At 55.1% G+C, this 17,419-nt stretch overlaps 1 protein-coding gene across 1 annotated transcript in view; it reads left to right on the plus strand.

The window, feature by feature from the left end:
- The window catches only part of RREB1 (ras responsive element binding protein 1), a 127,676-nt gene that overhangs the window by 48,179 nt on the left and 62,078 nt on the right, over positions 1-17,419 (plus strand). The window contains 1 exon segment of the mRNA XM_005665552.3: positions 14,479-14,596. The gene's annotated coding sequence lies outside the window, so the exon portion shown is untranslated.

Here is a 17,419-nt window from a genome sequence, read left to right on the forward strand (position 1 = left end):
GTCACTGCAGCGGCTTGGGTCACTGCTGTGGTGAGGGTTTGATCTCCGGCCTGGGAACTTTCTGCATGCCTTGGGCATGGCCAGCTTTGAACTGGACGGTGCTGCTCTAAACCACGTTGATTCAGTAAAATGTTTTACCCAGCATCTGACGTGTTTGTTTTATAGGGAGGCTCTTTGAAAGAGAGAGAAAGATGGGTTTTGTTTTTCTCTTGTTTTGTATTTGGTGAAGTTTTGTGTAGACTTGTAACCTCTACGTGAAGGCTTTTCAAGCTCTTTCCCCCGCATCAGCGGCCAATTTGACAATGAATACGTACATTTATATGGCTACATATGTTATGTATTCCGTTCAACCACAAGTGTTTCATCTTCCTGTGCCTGGCGGGCGCCCGGTCTGCCTTTCCCACTCCTCCAGAACCTTCTCCTTTTTCCCATCTGCTCCTTTCTGGCCAGGGACAGTCTTTGTTTTTTTTTAAACAGAACTCCTTGCTTAATCCTGCTACTCAGTAACCAGTCCCTTCCTGCTGGATTCTCTTTGTTCTCTCCTGTACTGGGAGTTTTTCCGGCATCGCAGTGACCCGCCTCCCCGGCCCGCTCTCTGGCCCGAGCGGGAAGCCCAGCACCTCCCTGACCTTCGCCCTCGCTGCTCGCAGCCAGGTTGGGCCCTGGGAGGTGTCTTCCTGACCTCCACGCGGCTCGTCTCGGGCCCTGAGACTGCACTGCAGTAGCCTCCTGCGTGGGTTATATGCCTCTAATCATCGATTTTTTAAAACTGCTGCCAAGAGTTTTAAAAAATATGGTTAAGGTTATTTCATCGCAGAGTTTTTTTCAAAGGGGGGCTGTGGGTTCCCACAGCCATAGGGTAAAGTTCGTCCCTCTGAGATGGAGCCTTGACCCCGGCATCGTTTCGCCGGCCCATCTCTGCCAGTCCTGCCACTCCACTCCGGCCCCTTCGCCCAGCGCCTGGTGTTGTCTGATGGCTCCCAAGGACTCAGCTTGCATGGCCGAGACCTAAGGCCAGTCTTGGGCAGTGACACATGGAGTCGCCGACTTTTCCATTTGCCAAGCAAGGGCATTAAAAACCAGTCCCAACCATCTCCTGTCTTGATCATTTCATCTAAAAGGAGGACGTTTTAACCTAAAAAAACAATGCGTTGAGCACCGTGAGAACCTCAGCACGTTGTCTGATTTTCCTCATTTCTTTGGAGAAGGGTGGGGGGGGCATTTAAGAGCCAGTGCTCTCACCCCTCGTGCACCGTCCGGGGTCCTTCTTGAGTCTCAGCGCTTCTCCCCTGTGCGTTTCCTTGGGGCTTGACGTCCCGTCTTCTGGAAGCTGCCTCTGCTCGAGCTCAGGTTTGCTTTGCCCTCACTCTTGACAACTTGCACCTCTGGGGAGCCCTGCAGCCCTGCAGGCTTTTGGCGCCTAGTCCATTTTCTCTTCCTTTGGAATGTATCCCTCCGTCTCTGCAGCCCGAGTGTCAGCCTTGGAGGCAGGGGGCTCTGCCTCGGGGTTCTTGGTGGTCCTAGCATCCGGAAGCTTAGTCTGAGAATGATCGTCTTGCCGTTTCAGGGGTTGACCTGGACACCAGATTTCGCCCTACGTCTTGGGTACGGAAGTGGTAGAGAACGACTGAGAGAATGTGCGCGCTTGCTGCCCCTCGCCTGGGCTTCGGCTTGTGCGCAGGGAAGGCAGGCAGCGAGGATGGGCCTGGAACGCAAACTGCAGGAAATTGAGGACACTCGTTTTTTAAATAAAACCTGTTTGGTGGCTGAAGCCCCAGAATTGCTAAGTGCAAGGAAGCTGTGAAAGTTTTAAGGCAGCATTTTGATTGATTTAATGTGTCCCTTTGTTTTCCCTTTCTCCAAGTTAAAAAAAAAAAAAAAAAAAAAAGAGCATTTGCCTAATGTTGTGACTGCAAATAATTACATTTGACTGTAAATTTGGGTCTTAGAGAGTATATGCCTGGCAGCGATGGCATGGTCCTGTCAGAACCTCCTTGTAAGGCCGCCGAAACTAGAATTACTTTGCATATCCACCTTCCAAACTCTGGTCCCATTACACAGATCTTGGCTGCTAGGGTGAGAAGAGTCATTGCTGCAATTGGTAAGTTTCTCGCGGGCGAAGCCTTGAAAGGCTTACCCTTGCTTGGCCTAGGGTACAGAGTTAGGGGTTAACAACAGAGAATAGAGAGACAGTGAGGTTTTTTTTTTCTTTTCTCCTCCTCACATTCCCATTTTCCCTGTAAACAGCATTTTCACCATAGCCAGGTAGCAAATTGTATAATCTGTGAAACCAGCCCCCTACCAGGAAAATTCTGTTTCCAGATTGGAAACCTTCCAGGCTGTCCCTGGCCTCTGATACGGTGTTGGAAAAGCGTCAGTGGCCGTTCAGACCTGTTGAGTAACCAGGACCCCTCTCTTGGGTTCTATTTTGCCTTCTGAGTTTTTCGTTGGGGCTGGCAGAGCATGAAATTGGGTTTGTGTGAACATGTGTGTGCCTGGGTGCCGTGGACTGCACTTTCTTTCCAGAATTGTAATGAAGCATCTTACAGGGCTTTGAAAAAGTTTCCTGGGGCGCATTCAGGGAGCTCGGCAGATGCCGTTGTTTCGTAAGTTTTCTGTTTTCCTTGTCTGTACAGGTTGTTCCTGACTTCGTGGCTGGGAGGAAATTGAGGATGCCGAGCACTTGCTGTTTGGCTGGTGGGGCTGAACCGGTTCTCTGGCTCCTGTCCTCAGACGGGCCAGTGGCACGGCCCAGTCCTGTGGCCATGGGAGAGGGGCCCGCACAGAGGGCAGGGTTCCCGAAGATTCCGAAAGTACCAGCTCCGCATTGAAGTGCTGGCACAGGGTGGGCGTGTGGGTTTCACGCATAACCTGGCTTCTGCCCTGCACTTGCCACCGTTTGCTCCTCGGCCTTGCTCGTTTCCTCACACCATCGCCTTGCTCCCACCTGGCCCTCGGCCCCCTGGGATTGTGAGGGGCTGTAGGGTGTCTGCTTAGTCCAGGAAGCTTTTCTGTTCTTTAATTGCCTTTGGAAAAGAGGGTTCCTCACACCCCAGAAAGGAATGCTGGGGGACCGTTTGAAACATCTGAGCTTACCATTCTCAGAACCTATTAACTTTGCATCTGCTGCTGTGATGCCAGGAAAATAGAAGTCCCGGCCTTGAATGCAGAGCGGCAGGGTCCTCTAGGCGCCCTCTGGGCATCCTGTCCCATCAGCCGCACCCAGCACCCCCTGCGCCCCCCCCTTCCCCGACCGGTTAAGAGGCAGAGTTGGCGGCTTTTCCTGGTCGAGGATGTTCACAGGAAGGCTTGTGGTGAGGCAGGTGGAGGACACCCAGGCATCGCAGTGGGGCTGACTTAGGCCTGGGAAGGACGGCAGAGACCATGGCCTGTCCTCACTGAGCACACCCAGGGTCCCGTGTGTCCTGGGCCAGTTGTTTATCAGGCGAGGAAGCACGCGGTGTGCTGCCTGCGCTCCAGTGGTTAAGGGATGTGATTAAATGCTACTGAATTATTTTCATAATAGCAGTGTGAACTCAGAATTTAATTGAGCTACTGTAACTCACTTCTGGGGTTTCTGGACTTTGATGACGAGAACTCTTAGGTTTGCCACAGACAGAAAGCAAATACATCCGAGAGCCGGGAAAGCGAGTCCTCCTTGGAAGCGGCCAGCCTCTCCCACGCGGAGCACCGGGAGGGCTGGGACACTGCCCTCGGAGGCTTTGAAAGCTGGAGCCGAAATGGATGCTGGCTGGGTGTTGCTCGGCACGGTTCCAAGGTTTCGGAGGCCGGTCGTATTTTAAAGAAGTCAAACAGCCCCTCTAGGCGAGCTGCAGGAAATCCAGCCCCTGGCTGCGCCTTGTGGCGCGGTCAGGGCAGCGGGAGATAAAAGGCCGGACTGTTGGAGGCGAGGCCCCTCCTGTCACTGGATGGCAAACTGTTAAGGGAAGATAAAGGGGGAGCAGGGATGTTCTGTCTGAACGGCACGAGGGGCCTTTATCACAGGCGGCCAAGGCGAGGGAAGGGGTGCCGGAGAGACCCTCAGCTTGGCCCTGAGCTTGGAGAGGACGCCACCTGAGCAGCCGGCGGGCCTGGCCTTTCCAAATCTCTGTGCTCCCAGGTCCCCGCCCTGATTTCTCCCTGGCGTGTCCCCTTCTGGAGACGGCGGGGGTCTGAGTTCTCACCGAGGGGGGGGCCCCGCCCACCTGGGGGTTGATCTCCTCCTGGCCTTCCTGTGCCTGTTTCTCATGGTGGGGCTCGCAGGCCAGAATCGTGGGGAAGAGCCTGGGAGGACAGACAGGGTGTGTGTTTCAGACCTGCTGGGCTGGGGGCTCGGCCCTCGGGTCCCTTCACTTAGCCAGCCCGAGAGCGCAGTTGTCCTGAGCCAGGGTCCGGGCGCCGCAGACATCCCCCCGCCCGCCCATCCGCCGCTTTCCTGGCCGGGGCCTCTGCCGGTCAGCTCCTGAGGCTGGGAGGGGTCGGCCGCCCAGGCCCCCTCCTGCCCCGCAGCGGCTTTGAGGTTTTGCTCAGTTTCCTTGAAGAGAAGCCCTTAGCTTGCTGGTGTTTTTGGTTGATTGGCTTGGGATAAACACGTATCAGCCGCTTCTGTCTCAGGGTCTTTGTTTTTCTTAGAAGCACAAGGGAGAGACATGGTGGCCCGTTTCGAGGCACCGGGACAGGGCTCGGAGCTCCTGATCGCGGGGCACAGCCGCCGCCGCCGAGTCACGCTCAGCTGACCGGCAGTGGTGGCCGCCGAGCGCCCCGGCCCCGCCGACTGACGACTGCCTTTGCCCGACCGGCCCGTCTCCTCACCCCGCGCGCAGGGAGAAGCTTTGCCAACAGCCCTCTTAGCCTCCACAGAGTAATTTTGGTTTTATAAGGAGTGTTGTGCTGAACCCACCCTGAATTCTTAGAATGTGCAGCCCAGATCTCAGGTGAGGCACCTGCCCCCCCCCCCCCCCCCGGGGTGGGAGGTGGGGGGGCGTCGCCTGCATCCAGCTCCTCCTCAGGGCAAAAGTAGAGAAGCCTGTTTCTTCCGCGTGACCCTCTCCCGAGCCTGAGCCGGTCTGCGAGGCCGCCCCGGGACCTCAGGGCCTGTGAAAGAGGAGCAGGATATTGCCTCAAACTCCCTGCAAACTGCTCCTGAACTTTCCCCCAGCTTCCTCCCCTGAGCTGCGAATGTGACCGCAGGCCCCGAGGCCCCGTCAGCAGAGTGTGCAGAGCAGCCCAGTGGCTGCTGTCCGGTTGGCCTGAGCGGCAGGGGCAGGGGGCTGGGGGCCAGCTTCTAGGGCTGGGGGACGAGGTGCCGGCGCAGGTGGGGCGGGCCGAGCATCCGTGGGGGGCCAGCAGCGCAGACTTCCTTGATGAAGCACAGGGGAAGCTCACCAGGATTTGTTTCAGCGACGTTCTGAAGCCGGAGGCGTTTTATTTCCTGCCGGCCTTACAGCCCTGCGAGCTGGCAGCAGCTGTTTCACTCCTGATTGTCGATGGGATTGCATTTGTGATAAGCTAAATTATATTTATATTTCATTGTTACACTTAGGGGCTGGAGCAAAAATTTTTTTTGAGATCTGCAAACGGGGCCCTGCCCTCCAGGCATTGGCGATCCTGCAGGGGAGGCTGTGGGCAGCTGTGGGGGAGCCAGCCCAGGGGCCTGCTGAGCTGGAATGCTGGGGGCGAGCGGTGTCACATCCGTAGCTCATGTACTGTGGGTGCCGTGCTGTTTGTAAAGGGTGTTCACGCGTACCCCCTTGACTGATTGCTCATTTTCCAGATGAGAGAACCGAGGCTCGTAGACCTAAAGCTGGGGGCGAGCTGGGTTTCCAGGCCAAGGTGGAAGACGCCTCGCCCCATGCTCTTGAAGCTCTGCTGTAGGTTCCTCCTCCCAGCGCATCCCTGAGTCGCCCAGTAGGATGACAGAGGGACGGTCCTTTCAGGTACTTCTAACCTGGACGTCGGAAGGACCTTGTCCTGTGGTCTCACCCACTGCCGGGCTGTGTGGTGTAATCCAGCCTCTTGACTGTTTCCAGACGCAGCAAGGTCATCACCCACAAGGCATCATTCCGTCAGAGGGCAGCTCTAGTTGCTCAGAGCTCCGGGATATGGAATCTTGGGGCTCCAGACCCGCTTCCTTCTGCTTCCCCCCAAACCTCTCTCCTTATTCCACGCGCCCGGCCTTCAACCGTTTCTCGTCTCCCCCACTGGGTTTCCTAACCCTCTCATTGCTCAGCGCCCTTTTCCGAACACCTCTTCCGGGGTGCTCCTTGCGGCACGGGGCGTACACGCATCAGACAACCTGGGCTAGGGTCCTGGCTGAGCGCCTGAGGAGCCGCGTCACAGCCAGCAGATCCCCAGTCGTTGCCCTCTCTGATGCGAGGAGGGCTTACATACAAGTCAAGTGCCTAACGCCTCTCCTGGTCCAGAGTTTATGCCCCAGATGGCTGACCCCCTGCCCAGTTATGAGAGAAAGGACACTCCGAAAGACCTGCGTTAGACAAACCCTAGACGGCTGACACTTGGACTGAAATCCTGCTTTCTGGTAGCAGTAGCCTCCTTTGCTGGTTCTAAATTCCTCAGCCAAGGTATGGTGTGGGGGCCGCTCCCACCCTTCCTGATAAGCCCCAGAGCAGATCTGAGGGTGGGGTGGGGAGGGGTGGGGGCTTCCACACCTTATCCCCTGCAGGGAAGACCCTGCCCTACCCTGGGGGTAGGTGAGGGTGCCCTGGGTCTGTGCACAGCCCCGGGGCCACCCCTTGCCGGCCCACTCCCTTTCTCACCAGCTTCCTTGCAGGGGAGAGAACCCTACTGGTTTCTGCCAAGTTGGGCAAGAAGGTGATGAAATACCAGGTCCTGGTGGCCAGGAAAAAAGACTGGCTCACCTGGGGAGAGGGACAGGGCCGCGCTCGAGGGCTGCCAGGGAACAAATGGCTGCCATGTGGCAGCTGCCAAGTGGCTCCAAGTCTGGCAGCAGTGAGATGAGATTCCTTCAGTGCTGGGGGGGCGGGGTGGGGAGCTGCCGCGTGGAGGCCGCTCGTCACTGCAAAGTGTGTACCTGGGACTTGGTCCCATTTCCTCCCTCCAGAGAAGCCGGGAGCCCCGCAGAGGGATGCAGGAATGGTACCCCAGGGTGGCTTCATCCAGCCTGTGCCAGACGACCGCCCCACCTCTCCACACTTCCTCTTTGAAAGAGCAGCTGTCCTCTGACTCACGTAGCTCGGTTTGGTGGACAAGGACCCCTGCCTCCCGCAGAAGTTGTGTGTAATGGAGCAGTGCCACCCCCCACCCCCCGGTCTTTATTTGGAGAGGAGAGACGGCCCTTTGGCCCGGAGCTGCCCTTCCCGCCACACTTTACTCCATGTGGACGTGTGCCTTCACCTGAAGGCCATGCACACTCTTTCTGAAGGGTGGCATCGGTGGCCTGTGTTACTCCTGGTGTCCCGGGGGGGGGGGGGGGGCCGGGCTGGGGCCCTGAACCTGGGCAGAAGGGGCAGCCGCTCAAGGCCAGTCCGTTTTCCTTCCTCCACCATGGGTCTCATTAAGAGAGAAACACAGGAACCGGTGAGGCCTTGGGATGCCCTGGGGTTGCCTTCTGGCACAGTGGACAGTTACTGCCAGGAGGGAGACCCAGAGGGTGTCCAGGGCCGCCGGGAATCCTGGCCAAGGGGCTCACCTTTGGGGACCATCCCACAGCACCCTGGAGCGGACAAGCTTGGTGAACGGCGTGGCTCTGGGTGTGGGGGGGTCTTTGAGGGTCCAGAGCTGCGGGGGGGCCCAGGCTGAGCGGCTCTGCCTGTGCACTGTGGCCCCGGCCCCGTCCTCGCGTCCCACGCATCCTGGTTCCTGGGGGAGCTAGACTAGGCCCCGTGTGGATGGCGCCCTCTCCCGCCACCCCCGCCCTTACTTACTTGACTCTTTTATTATTTCTTTGCAGTAGGTAAAGCTAAAGTTAGACCTGGGATCTGAGGCTCTGCTCCAGAGACTGACTTTTGCTCCGGGGGGCGGGGTGGTGATAAGGAGTGATTTCATTCAGATCCTCATAGCAGGAAGGTTTCTCAGGCCTCCCTTGCTTTGGCGTCACCCTTCTTCCAGAATTCCGCGCACAGCGCCTGTTCCCTTTGGTGAGAGCCAACGCACAGACTGCAGGGCTCGACCCAGAGGGGTTTCTTTCGCATTAGTTCTGGGTGGCGCCTGGAAACCTTCATTTCTTCCTGCAGGTGTAGTTGACCTGTGTCAGTTTAAGGTGTTGGTTGAATGACTGGCTTATTGGGAGTCGGCATTTCTAACCAGGGTCCAAGATGCTGCTGGGTGGGGACTCGGGGTGGCTGTGTTGGAGGGAGGGTCAGCGGTAGCTAGCGTCTCAGTGACCAGACGGGACTGTCGATCTCCTTGGGGAGGTGACCTGCGTGGTTCTTCCGCGCACTCCCCACCGGCTGTGCCCCCCCTCCTGCCCCAGCACTTACACACGCCCGTCCCTTTGGAATTCCAGGGCCCAGGCGTGTGGGCTCCAGGGTTGTATTTGGTGGGCAGCCTGGTGTACTCGGGTCGCTTCTGAGCTGGAGGTTGCGCTGGTGGGTCACTTGGACCTGGCCCCTTGGACAGGACTGGGCAGGGTTTCAGGATTCGGGGTTTCAAGCGCCTGGTGCCTTCTTCCCGTCACTGCTGAGCGAAGACCAGGGTGTGCAGTGGCATTCCTGTCCCTTTGCGCAGCGGGGTTGGGCGTGGCCACCGGCTCCGGGCAGCAAACTTGTTAGTTGGCAGTGGACTCAGCCCTGCTCCTGCCCGAGAGGAAGGCAGAGGAGAAGGTGGGAGCAGGGAGTCCTTTTTCCTGCCTAGAAACAGGCGGAAACGGGAGGCCAGGCGCTGAGCAGTCTGGAGGGGCCGAGATGACTCAGAAGATGGTGAGCAGTCAGAGAACGTGACTGATGGAGAGCATCTGCCTTCTCCAGCCCTGTGCCAGGAGGCGGGAATTTTGTCCAAAAGAAACAGCGTTTAGATCAGATCCACTTTGCTCTGCCACCGTGACCTTGAGGCCTACACAAGGGGACTGGCCCTCCCAGGGCTGTGGTTACGAGGACTGAACGAGGTGCTGAGCTGAGCGCGTGCTGAGCGTTATTTAGAAAGCCGTGGCCGCTGTCACCAGTAGTCTGGGCCCTAGTCTTTCAGTCTTAGTGTTAGTTTTAGTGTCCTAGTGTCTCCGAGTCAGGGTTTGGAACAGGGAGCCTCCAGCCAGTGGGGGCATCCTGGGAAAAGTGGCCCATGAGGGTTGGGGTTCGGGGACCAGTGCAGGTGTGTGTTCTGGGGGAAGAAACTCAGTGGCGAGTGTGGGGACTTGTCGTCCTGAGAGTCAGGAAGTAAACTGAGGCCAGAGCAGGGAAGAGCTTTGAACAGCAGGTAAAGATCACCATTGAAAGGGGGCGTGTTGGGAGTTCCGTTACGGCTCACTAGGTTACAAACCCGACTATTACCCTTGAGGATGCAGGTTCGATTCCTGGCCTTGCTCAGTGGGTGAAGGATCTGGCGTTGCCGTGAGCTGTGGTGTAGGTCTATGGCTGCGCTCTGATTTAATCCCAGCCTGGGAACTTCGTAGGCTGCAGGTGCAGCCCTCCAAAGAAAAAGGTGGGGGGCATGTCGCGGGGACAGAGGTCAACAGACAACCGAAGGCGTGAGCGCATACACGGCCTTGGGACCCAGGGTGGCTGCCGCCCTCCCCGCTTTGCTGTCTTGAACCTGGGCTGTGTACCTGGGGTGCATCTCCCCCTCCACCCCTTGGTAGCCCCTCCTCACCCAAGGGGGAGCATCCGGAACTGGCTGGAGCAGCTCACGGGCTGGCCGACCACGCTGGGCCTGCTCGAATGCTCTACGTGACACTCCAAGGCTCCCTCTGACCAAAGCCCGTGCCAGCGAGGGGGAGGGGGCCGCATGAGTTGCTGCCCGACCCAAGGCATAGACTGAACCCTCAGCCAAGAAACACATCAACTTCCTGGAACTCAGAGCCGTCATCACAGCTGTCGGCCTTCAGAGCACACGCGAGGCCGTCCTGGTTTAGAGGAGACAGTTTTGCCCCGAGCTTTGTAGGCATGGCTATGGTGCCACAGCCAGTCTGGTTGGGTCTCCTCCCCGGCCCAGCCGGGACTTCCTGCCTCAGAGAGATGTGCTTGCTGCTGGTTAAGTCCCCTGGGAGCCCAGAGCGTTTTGGGGTTGGAGTGCTGTCAGCCCTTCCCGGGTTGGCCCCACACCGGCGCCCTGGCTCTTCCTGGGCTGTTCCAGGCATCAAGCACCCCGAGTGTTTGTGGACATCCCTCAGGCCCAGCACCCCGCTAGGCTGGCCCGGTGCTGTCGTTGGTGGGCTTCTGCTGACACCCGCGGCATCCAGCTGAGCCCATCTCCCGGGGCGGCAGGCAGATGTTAGATTCCACTGCAGGGCCCTCCAGGTCCACACAAGCTGGGAGGCTTTCTCGCTAGACCGTGGTTCCTTTTATCTCTCATCTCCTCTTCGCTATCTCATTGGTCCTGGGACAGAAGCCTTAATCTCCTCTTTCTGGCTTCACGTAGCATTGTCCCTTATCTCCTCCGGGGCTGGAGCTGCGCTCGGGAGGGACCTCTGCCCTCTCCAGGCCATCCTGCCTCCATGGGATCTGCACCCAGCCTGTGTGGGGAGGCAAACCCAGAACCCTTCCAGCTCCTGGGGCTTCTGCTGCGTCCATAGGGCACAGCCTCTCCTCACCGGTCTTCCCCCCCCTTCCCTTTTTTTCCTTTTTCCAGGCAGTGGGGGTGGAGGTAAGGAGCATCTTGAATTTTCTTCTCAGAACCCTCTTGTGCTTTTCCACTCGGAGTTCCGGGAATCCCTCAGGCCTGGGAGAGCCCCGGACAGCAGAGTGGTGGCTCTTGTTACTCCGCTCCGCCGAAAGACGTCCTTGACGTCGGGGTCCTCTCCGTCCGTGGTCAGAAGGTGGACGTTGCGGGGTCAGCCGTCCGGTTGGCTCTCTCCTCCCTGTGGTTCCCCACGTGGATTGAGGTGGTTGCTTGGAAGACTGGTGTTTTGTTTTGTTTTGTTTTGTTTTGTTTGCTTTTTAGGGCCTCACCTGAGGCACGTGGAATTCCCCAGGCTAGGGGTCAAACCTAAACTGTAGCCGCCGGCCTACACCACAGCGGCAGCCGGGATCTGAGCTGTGTCTGCGACCTACACCTCAGCTCACAGCAGCGCCAGATCCCTGAGCCACTGAGCAAAGCCGGGATCAAACCCTCATCCTCATGGATACTAGGCAGGTTCATAACCCGCTGAACCACTGAACCACCAAGGAACTTCCTTGATGGACTTTTTATTGTTCTTTTATTTTGTTTTTATTTTTACTCTTTTGTCTTTTGTCTTTTTAGGGCCGCACCCACGGCATATGGAGGTTCCCAGGCTAGGGGGTCTAATTGCAGCTATAGCTGCTGGCCTGCTCAGGAGCCACAGCAGCACTGGATCCTTAACCCACTGAGCGAGGCCAGGAATTGAACCCACAACCTCATGGTTCCTAGTTGGATTCGTTTCCGCTGCACCACGACGGGACTACTGTGGACTTTTTAAATGAGAGGAACAGTATGGAGTTCCTTTCGTGGCTCAGTGGTTAACGAATCCGACTAGGAACCATGAGGGTGAGGGTTTGATCCCTGGCCTCACTCAGTAGGTTAAGGATCCTGTGTTGCTGTGGCTGTGGTGCAGGCCGGCAGCTGGAGCCCCGATTAGACCCCTAGCCTGGATCCTCCATGTGCTGCGGGAGCGGCCCCAGAAAAGGCAAAAAGACAAAAAAAAAAAAAATGAGAGGAAGGAGTGGATCCAAGTTTTAATAAGAGTCTTGGTTATATTCTGGGAATTTTTATTTATTTATTTATTTTTAGTTTTTATTTTTTTATTTAATGATTTTTATTTTTTTCCTTTATAGCTGGTTTACAATGTTCTGTCAATTTTCTACTGTACAGCAAGGTGACCCACTCACACATACATATATACATTCTTTTTCTCACATTATCATGCTCCATCATAAGTGACTAGATATAGTTCCCAGGATATTCTGGAAATTTTTAATTCCAGAGATCTGTCTCTTTGTCTTGTGATTTTATTCATTATATATAGAACTATAGTTGGGAGTTCCCGTCGTGGCGCAGTGGTTAACGAATCCGAGTAGGAACCATGAGGTTTCAGGTTTGATCCCTGGCCTTGCTCAGGGGGTTAAGGATCCGGCGTTGCCCTGAGCTGTGGTGTAGGTCGCAGATGCGGCTCGGATCCCTTGTTGCTGTGGTTGTGGCATAGGCCAGTGGCTACAGCTCCAATTCGGCCCCTAGCCTGGGAACCTCTATATGCCGTGGGTGTGGCCCTAGAAAAGGCAAAAAGCCAAAAAAAAAAAAAAAAAGAAAGAAAAAAAGAACTATGGTTGGCTTTGCTTATTTCAAGTTATTGGCAATTTCTAGGGGAAAAAACCATGGAGCTAATCCTTTTTCTGATTTTCTTCCTAATAATATTTCCATTAATATTAAAACGAATAACAACAGGGGGATGTTCCCTGCTTTTTCCCCCATTTTTTTAACCGTGTGATTTCGCCTTAGGCGTCTTTAAACTTGGAGGGGCGGGATGATCTGAAAGGATGTTTTATTTGTGCATTTCTGAAACCTGATGGGAGTTATAATAAAATTGACTGGAGGGAGCTCCTACTGTGGCTCAGCAGTAACGAACCCGACTGGTGTCCCCGAGCATGTGGGTTCAATCCCTGGCCTCGCTCAGTGGGGTAAGGATCGGGTGTTGCCATGAGCTGTGGTGTAGGCCGGCAGCTGTAGCTCCGATTCGACCTCTAGCCTGGGAACTTCCATAGGCCTTGGTGTGGCCCTAAAAAGCAAGTAAGCAAACAGATAATTGACTTGATTCCGTAGTTTAAAGGAGGTGGGTTGCAGGTCAGGTAAAACCCAGATTCTTACCCTCGTCCTGGGTGAGTTTCTGGGGTCGCTGATCTCTGGATGCTGAGGGGCAATCTGTGTATAAGAGCATGTCCTTTTATCTGTGGGAGGGTCCATAATTCTCATCCCATCCTCAAGGAGGGTCTTGGCTGTAAGAAACATCTAGAATTCAGAGTTCCTGTCATGGCTCAGTGGTTAACGAATCCAACTAGGAACCATGAGGTTGCGGGTTCGATCCCTGGCCTTGCTCAGTGGGTTAAGGATCCAGCGTTGCCATGAGCTGTGGTGTAAGTCACAGACGCGGCTCCGATCCCGCATTGCTCTGGCGTTGGCTGGCGGCTACAGCTCCGATTTGACCCCTAGCCTGGGAACCTCCCTATGCTGCGGCCTGAGAAATGGCAAAATGACAAAAAAAACCCAAAAAAAAACAAAAAAAAGAAACATCTAGAATTACTGGACTAGTGATAAGGATTCCTCCAAGTTTAAGGGGTGGGGTCTCTGGCCGTTCAGGGGCTATCTATCCCTGTGCATTTTTCCTTGTTTCTTGATGCTTTGTTCAAAATTCAAAGAATTTTTCAAAAGAGAAGGGCAGGGAGCACAAGGTTGGAGACCTGGAGCAGTGAGGTGTAAAGAGAGTTTATTGTGGCGTCAGAGGTTGAAGAGCAGCTGCCGCCAGAAGGGCTGGCGGAGGCCCTCACCCGCTGCAGACCAGCCTGCAGGGGTGCCTGCCTTCAGTGCTCAGGAACTGTGTGGACAAAGTGCCCAGGATTCAGGGTGATAACGGGGCATGCGACGTGTTGGGCAGGCTTTTCTGCAGACGCTCCGAAAGGGTCTGATAGGCGTGAGGGAATGGATCCGCTCTTCAGCGGATTTTGTCCAGGTCGGCCCTCTCGTGGGGGCGGTGTCCGGGCCGCACGTGCCGGACGCGTCGCTCAGGGCAAAGCCACGTTGCCGTTTTCTCTAATCGTGCCGAGGGCCGGGCCCAGGTCCCCACCGCCCGGCACCCCAGAGCACCCCTCCCCAAGCTCCCCAGGGGCGCCTCTAACCTAGGGAGTTCCCGGTGCCTTCCCTCCAGAAGGGCAACATCCGCCTTTTGGTCCTGATTGAGGTGATGTGGACACAGTGTCCTCGTCACCGCTTTACGTGAGGGTGGCCGAGTCCCGTCGTCTCCTTTCTTCCCTCCGGGTCTGCCGGCTTCAGTGCCTTCTTGTCCTCTCTCCCTTACATGGGCGCCCCGTTGGCATCTGCTGTCCGCCTGCCGCGAAGATGCTTAAAGCGCCACGCGGAGCCGGCGTCGCGCCATGCCCACAGGTCGTTGCCCTCGATGCAAGGGGCCCGCTCTGGGCTTTCCTTCCGTCCGAATGACACTTGGTTCTAGTTGCTCTTGCTCGGCGGGAGTTGACCCAGGAGCTGGAAGCTTGCTTGCAAGTGCGGGCTCTGTTGTCCTTCATTTGCTCCTCTCAGTGGCGTGAGCGAAGAAAATAATACAGGGACGGGACCCTTTTTGGGGGGACCCGCTCCCAGCGTCCTCCTTTCTTGTCTTTGTAGGTTGCTCCCATCTGCTCCAGAGGCAGTGGCTTTGAGGTGTGACCCTGTCCACGCTTGGGCCCAGCCAGCGCCAGCTCCTTGGTAAAGAGGAGCCAGCTTGATAAGACGAAGAAAACAGGTCAGTGCAACTTTATTGACTTTCTTGAGTCACAGTGACTTTGAATGTTGTCTTCTCTCCCCTCCCCACGTCCGTCAAGTGGCCTGCCCTCTGCTCGGGGTCCTCCCGAGGCTTTGGTGCAAAACCACGGTGAGACTCTCGCTGTGAACTGTGAACTGCTGGCTCTCCCTGACCCAGCGGCCTGGGTGCCCGATGAGAAGTCTCGGAAAGGGTGCCCAGGGCCTGGCTCACAGGAGGCAATGCTGCAGCGGCCCCGTGCCCTGCGTCTCCCTTCCCACCCCCGGATTCCCACCCGCTGTGCTCGGAACCGGAGCACAGGCCAGCCTGCTTGGCCAGTGGAGGTGACGGTTTCCTTTCGCGTCCGTGGTCTGCGTTTCCTGTCGTCTCTGGCCCCGCTGGAGGACGTGATAGCCGAATGGGGCCAGTGATTTTTCTTTTGTTTTTGGTGGTTATTATTTATTATCTTTTTTGTTTGTTTTGTTTGTTTGCAGTGATGGGGCTCATGTGAAGGATGGGGTCAGGGAGCAAAGGAGAAAACAAAAATATCAGGACTGTAAATATTTATAAAGAAAAACATGCTTTGTAAATGGACCTTGAGCTGTTAAACCTGTGTTTCATTCCCTGAGATCGAGAATCAGAAGGTTTTGGTTGGTTGGTTTGGGTTATTGCGCTCGTCTGGTCCAGGGTCGGCATGGGGTGGGTAGAATGGACTAATGCTGGCCTCTGGCTTCTGGTGAAATTAGTGCATAAATGCACCTTAATGCTGAGGTGGATTTGTTTTTTCTAACCTGGAACAATGAGCTACATTGTTTTATACCAGGCTCCTTCCCTTCCTGCTCCATCCTCCCAGAAGGAGAACCTAGGTATAAGACAGAATTAAAGACACAGGTGCAAACCAGAATATCTCCAAAAGTCCTGTCTGGGTTGCTCCTGAAACAGCATTCCAGAGACAAGCCCAGCCACTGTTCTTCTTTTCAAACGCTGGAACTGGGAGTTTCATTTTGTTAACTGCACTTTCCAACTAGAGGCAAGAAGTCTCTATTCCAAAAAAAAAAAAAATTACTGTTTACTCATTTAAACTAGGAAAAGGAAGTAAATGTAGGTGACCTTGACGTCATCAGTGGCTAGTGTCACACTTTACACTTTATCCCAAAGGAGGAAATAAATTTAGTAAATGCCTTCCTGTCCAGACAAAATGGGAAACGGCAAGACTGCATGACTTTTCTCCTTTTCCAGTTGGGATATAAGTCTTTGCAACGTTCAGCCCCTGGGTTGGTTAGTGGCTGTGACTATGGCTAGGTGTTCTGTATTTAGGACTTTAGGTAGTTTGCAAGAACATATCTTCGATGTTATAATAATTGTGACAGAAATTCTCACCCGCACTTTGGCTGTTTTTGGTAAATATATTTTTGTTCATGTCCATATTGACTCTTTTCCCTTCTCACCATTCTCTTTCCCTACTCAGTGAAAGAATTAGAGTATATTTTTTACAGCTTACAATTTTATATTTCTCCTAAAGCTGATCGCTCAAGTCTGTTCCTGGTCTGAGTAAACTCTGCCATCTAAGTGCAGCCATAGGACAAAAGCGAGATCGTCTCAACTCCTCCTACAACTCGATGGGAAGGCTCACTTTTTTCTTCCTGACATAATGTAGTTATAGTAAGGAAGACTTCTGGTCAGTTACTTGATTACTTGCTGTACATTACAGCTGCAGGGAAATCTATTTAAAAGACTGAGATGGATTTGGTATTGAAGGTGTCCACTTCTTTGAAGCCAGCAAATAATCATATGCTGATTGATGAGACCAGTTCTGGAGAACAGGTGATACTTTTGTTGGAAATTCTTTAAGAAAAAAATGAGGTGTGTGTGTCTGCTTATATGTGTATGTACTTGTGCTGCGTGCTTTTTCCCAGAGAGGAATCTGCCGAAGGAACTTTCCGAGAGAGTCAGCATGGGAAGTTGTGAAGCACAAGTTTTCATAAGTTTAAATGATCTTCCACATGGGGGAAACCTCATGGAAAGACAACAGCTTTGAAGGTTCTTTTTTAAATTTTGGACACAGCCTTCCTCTTTTGTTTTTATTTTTTATTTATTTACTTTGGGGGCTGCGCCCAGGGCGTGCAGAAATTCCCTGGGCAGGGATCAACCCGAGCCACAGTTGCAGCCTGAGCCACAGCGGGGACAATGCCTGATCCCTCACCGGCTTCCCCACCGGGGAGGCCCCGTCCTAAAGAGGGAGAGGTGGGGGGGAGACGGGCGGCAGGCTTCGTCGTGTGCTTGTGCCCTTGGTCCTTTTCCTCCACACTTGGAACCCCATCAGCTCCGAGTCCCCCAACAGTCTGCTAACAAGCAAGGCACGTTTGTCCCTCGACAAGGGAGGTGCCGTCCGTTCTTAAGGTGCTCTCGGCTGCGCTAAGGTTTTAGCGCGCACCTCTCAGCTGATGGCCGCCTCGCTTGGTAAAGGTTCGGCCCAGGCTCTCCTGCTCTGCTGCGGGACACGTGTGCAGCTCCTGGGGTGTCAGCATTTGTCACGGCCTCGGTCACTTCCCCTCGACGTGGGGCAGTCGTGTTCTCTGGGGGTTGCTGCTCAGAATCCACTTTGCTCCTGAGGTAATTAATGAGTTCGATCTTCGAGGCAGCTGGGGCTGGTGAATTCAGCACACACTTAGGCTCATTGGGTACAAGGCTGGAGAATACGTCCCGTGCAAGATGGGGACAGTCGGCCTGGAGGCTTGTTTCCGGCTGGACCCAGAGCCACAGGCCCCTGCGGAGGGAGTGCCCCCAGGAAGGCCTAGGCAGTGACGTGGCTGTGGCTGCAGTTCC

The sequence above is a fragment of the Sus scrofa genome, chromosome 7 (assembly GCF_000003025.6).
Source record: "Sus scrofa isolate TJ Tabasco breed Duroc chromosome 7, Sscrofa11.1, whole genome shotgun sequence".
Lineage (NCBI taxonomy): Eukaryota > Metazoa > Chordata > Mammalia > Artiodactyla > Suidae > Sus > Sus scrofa.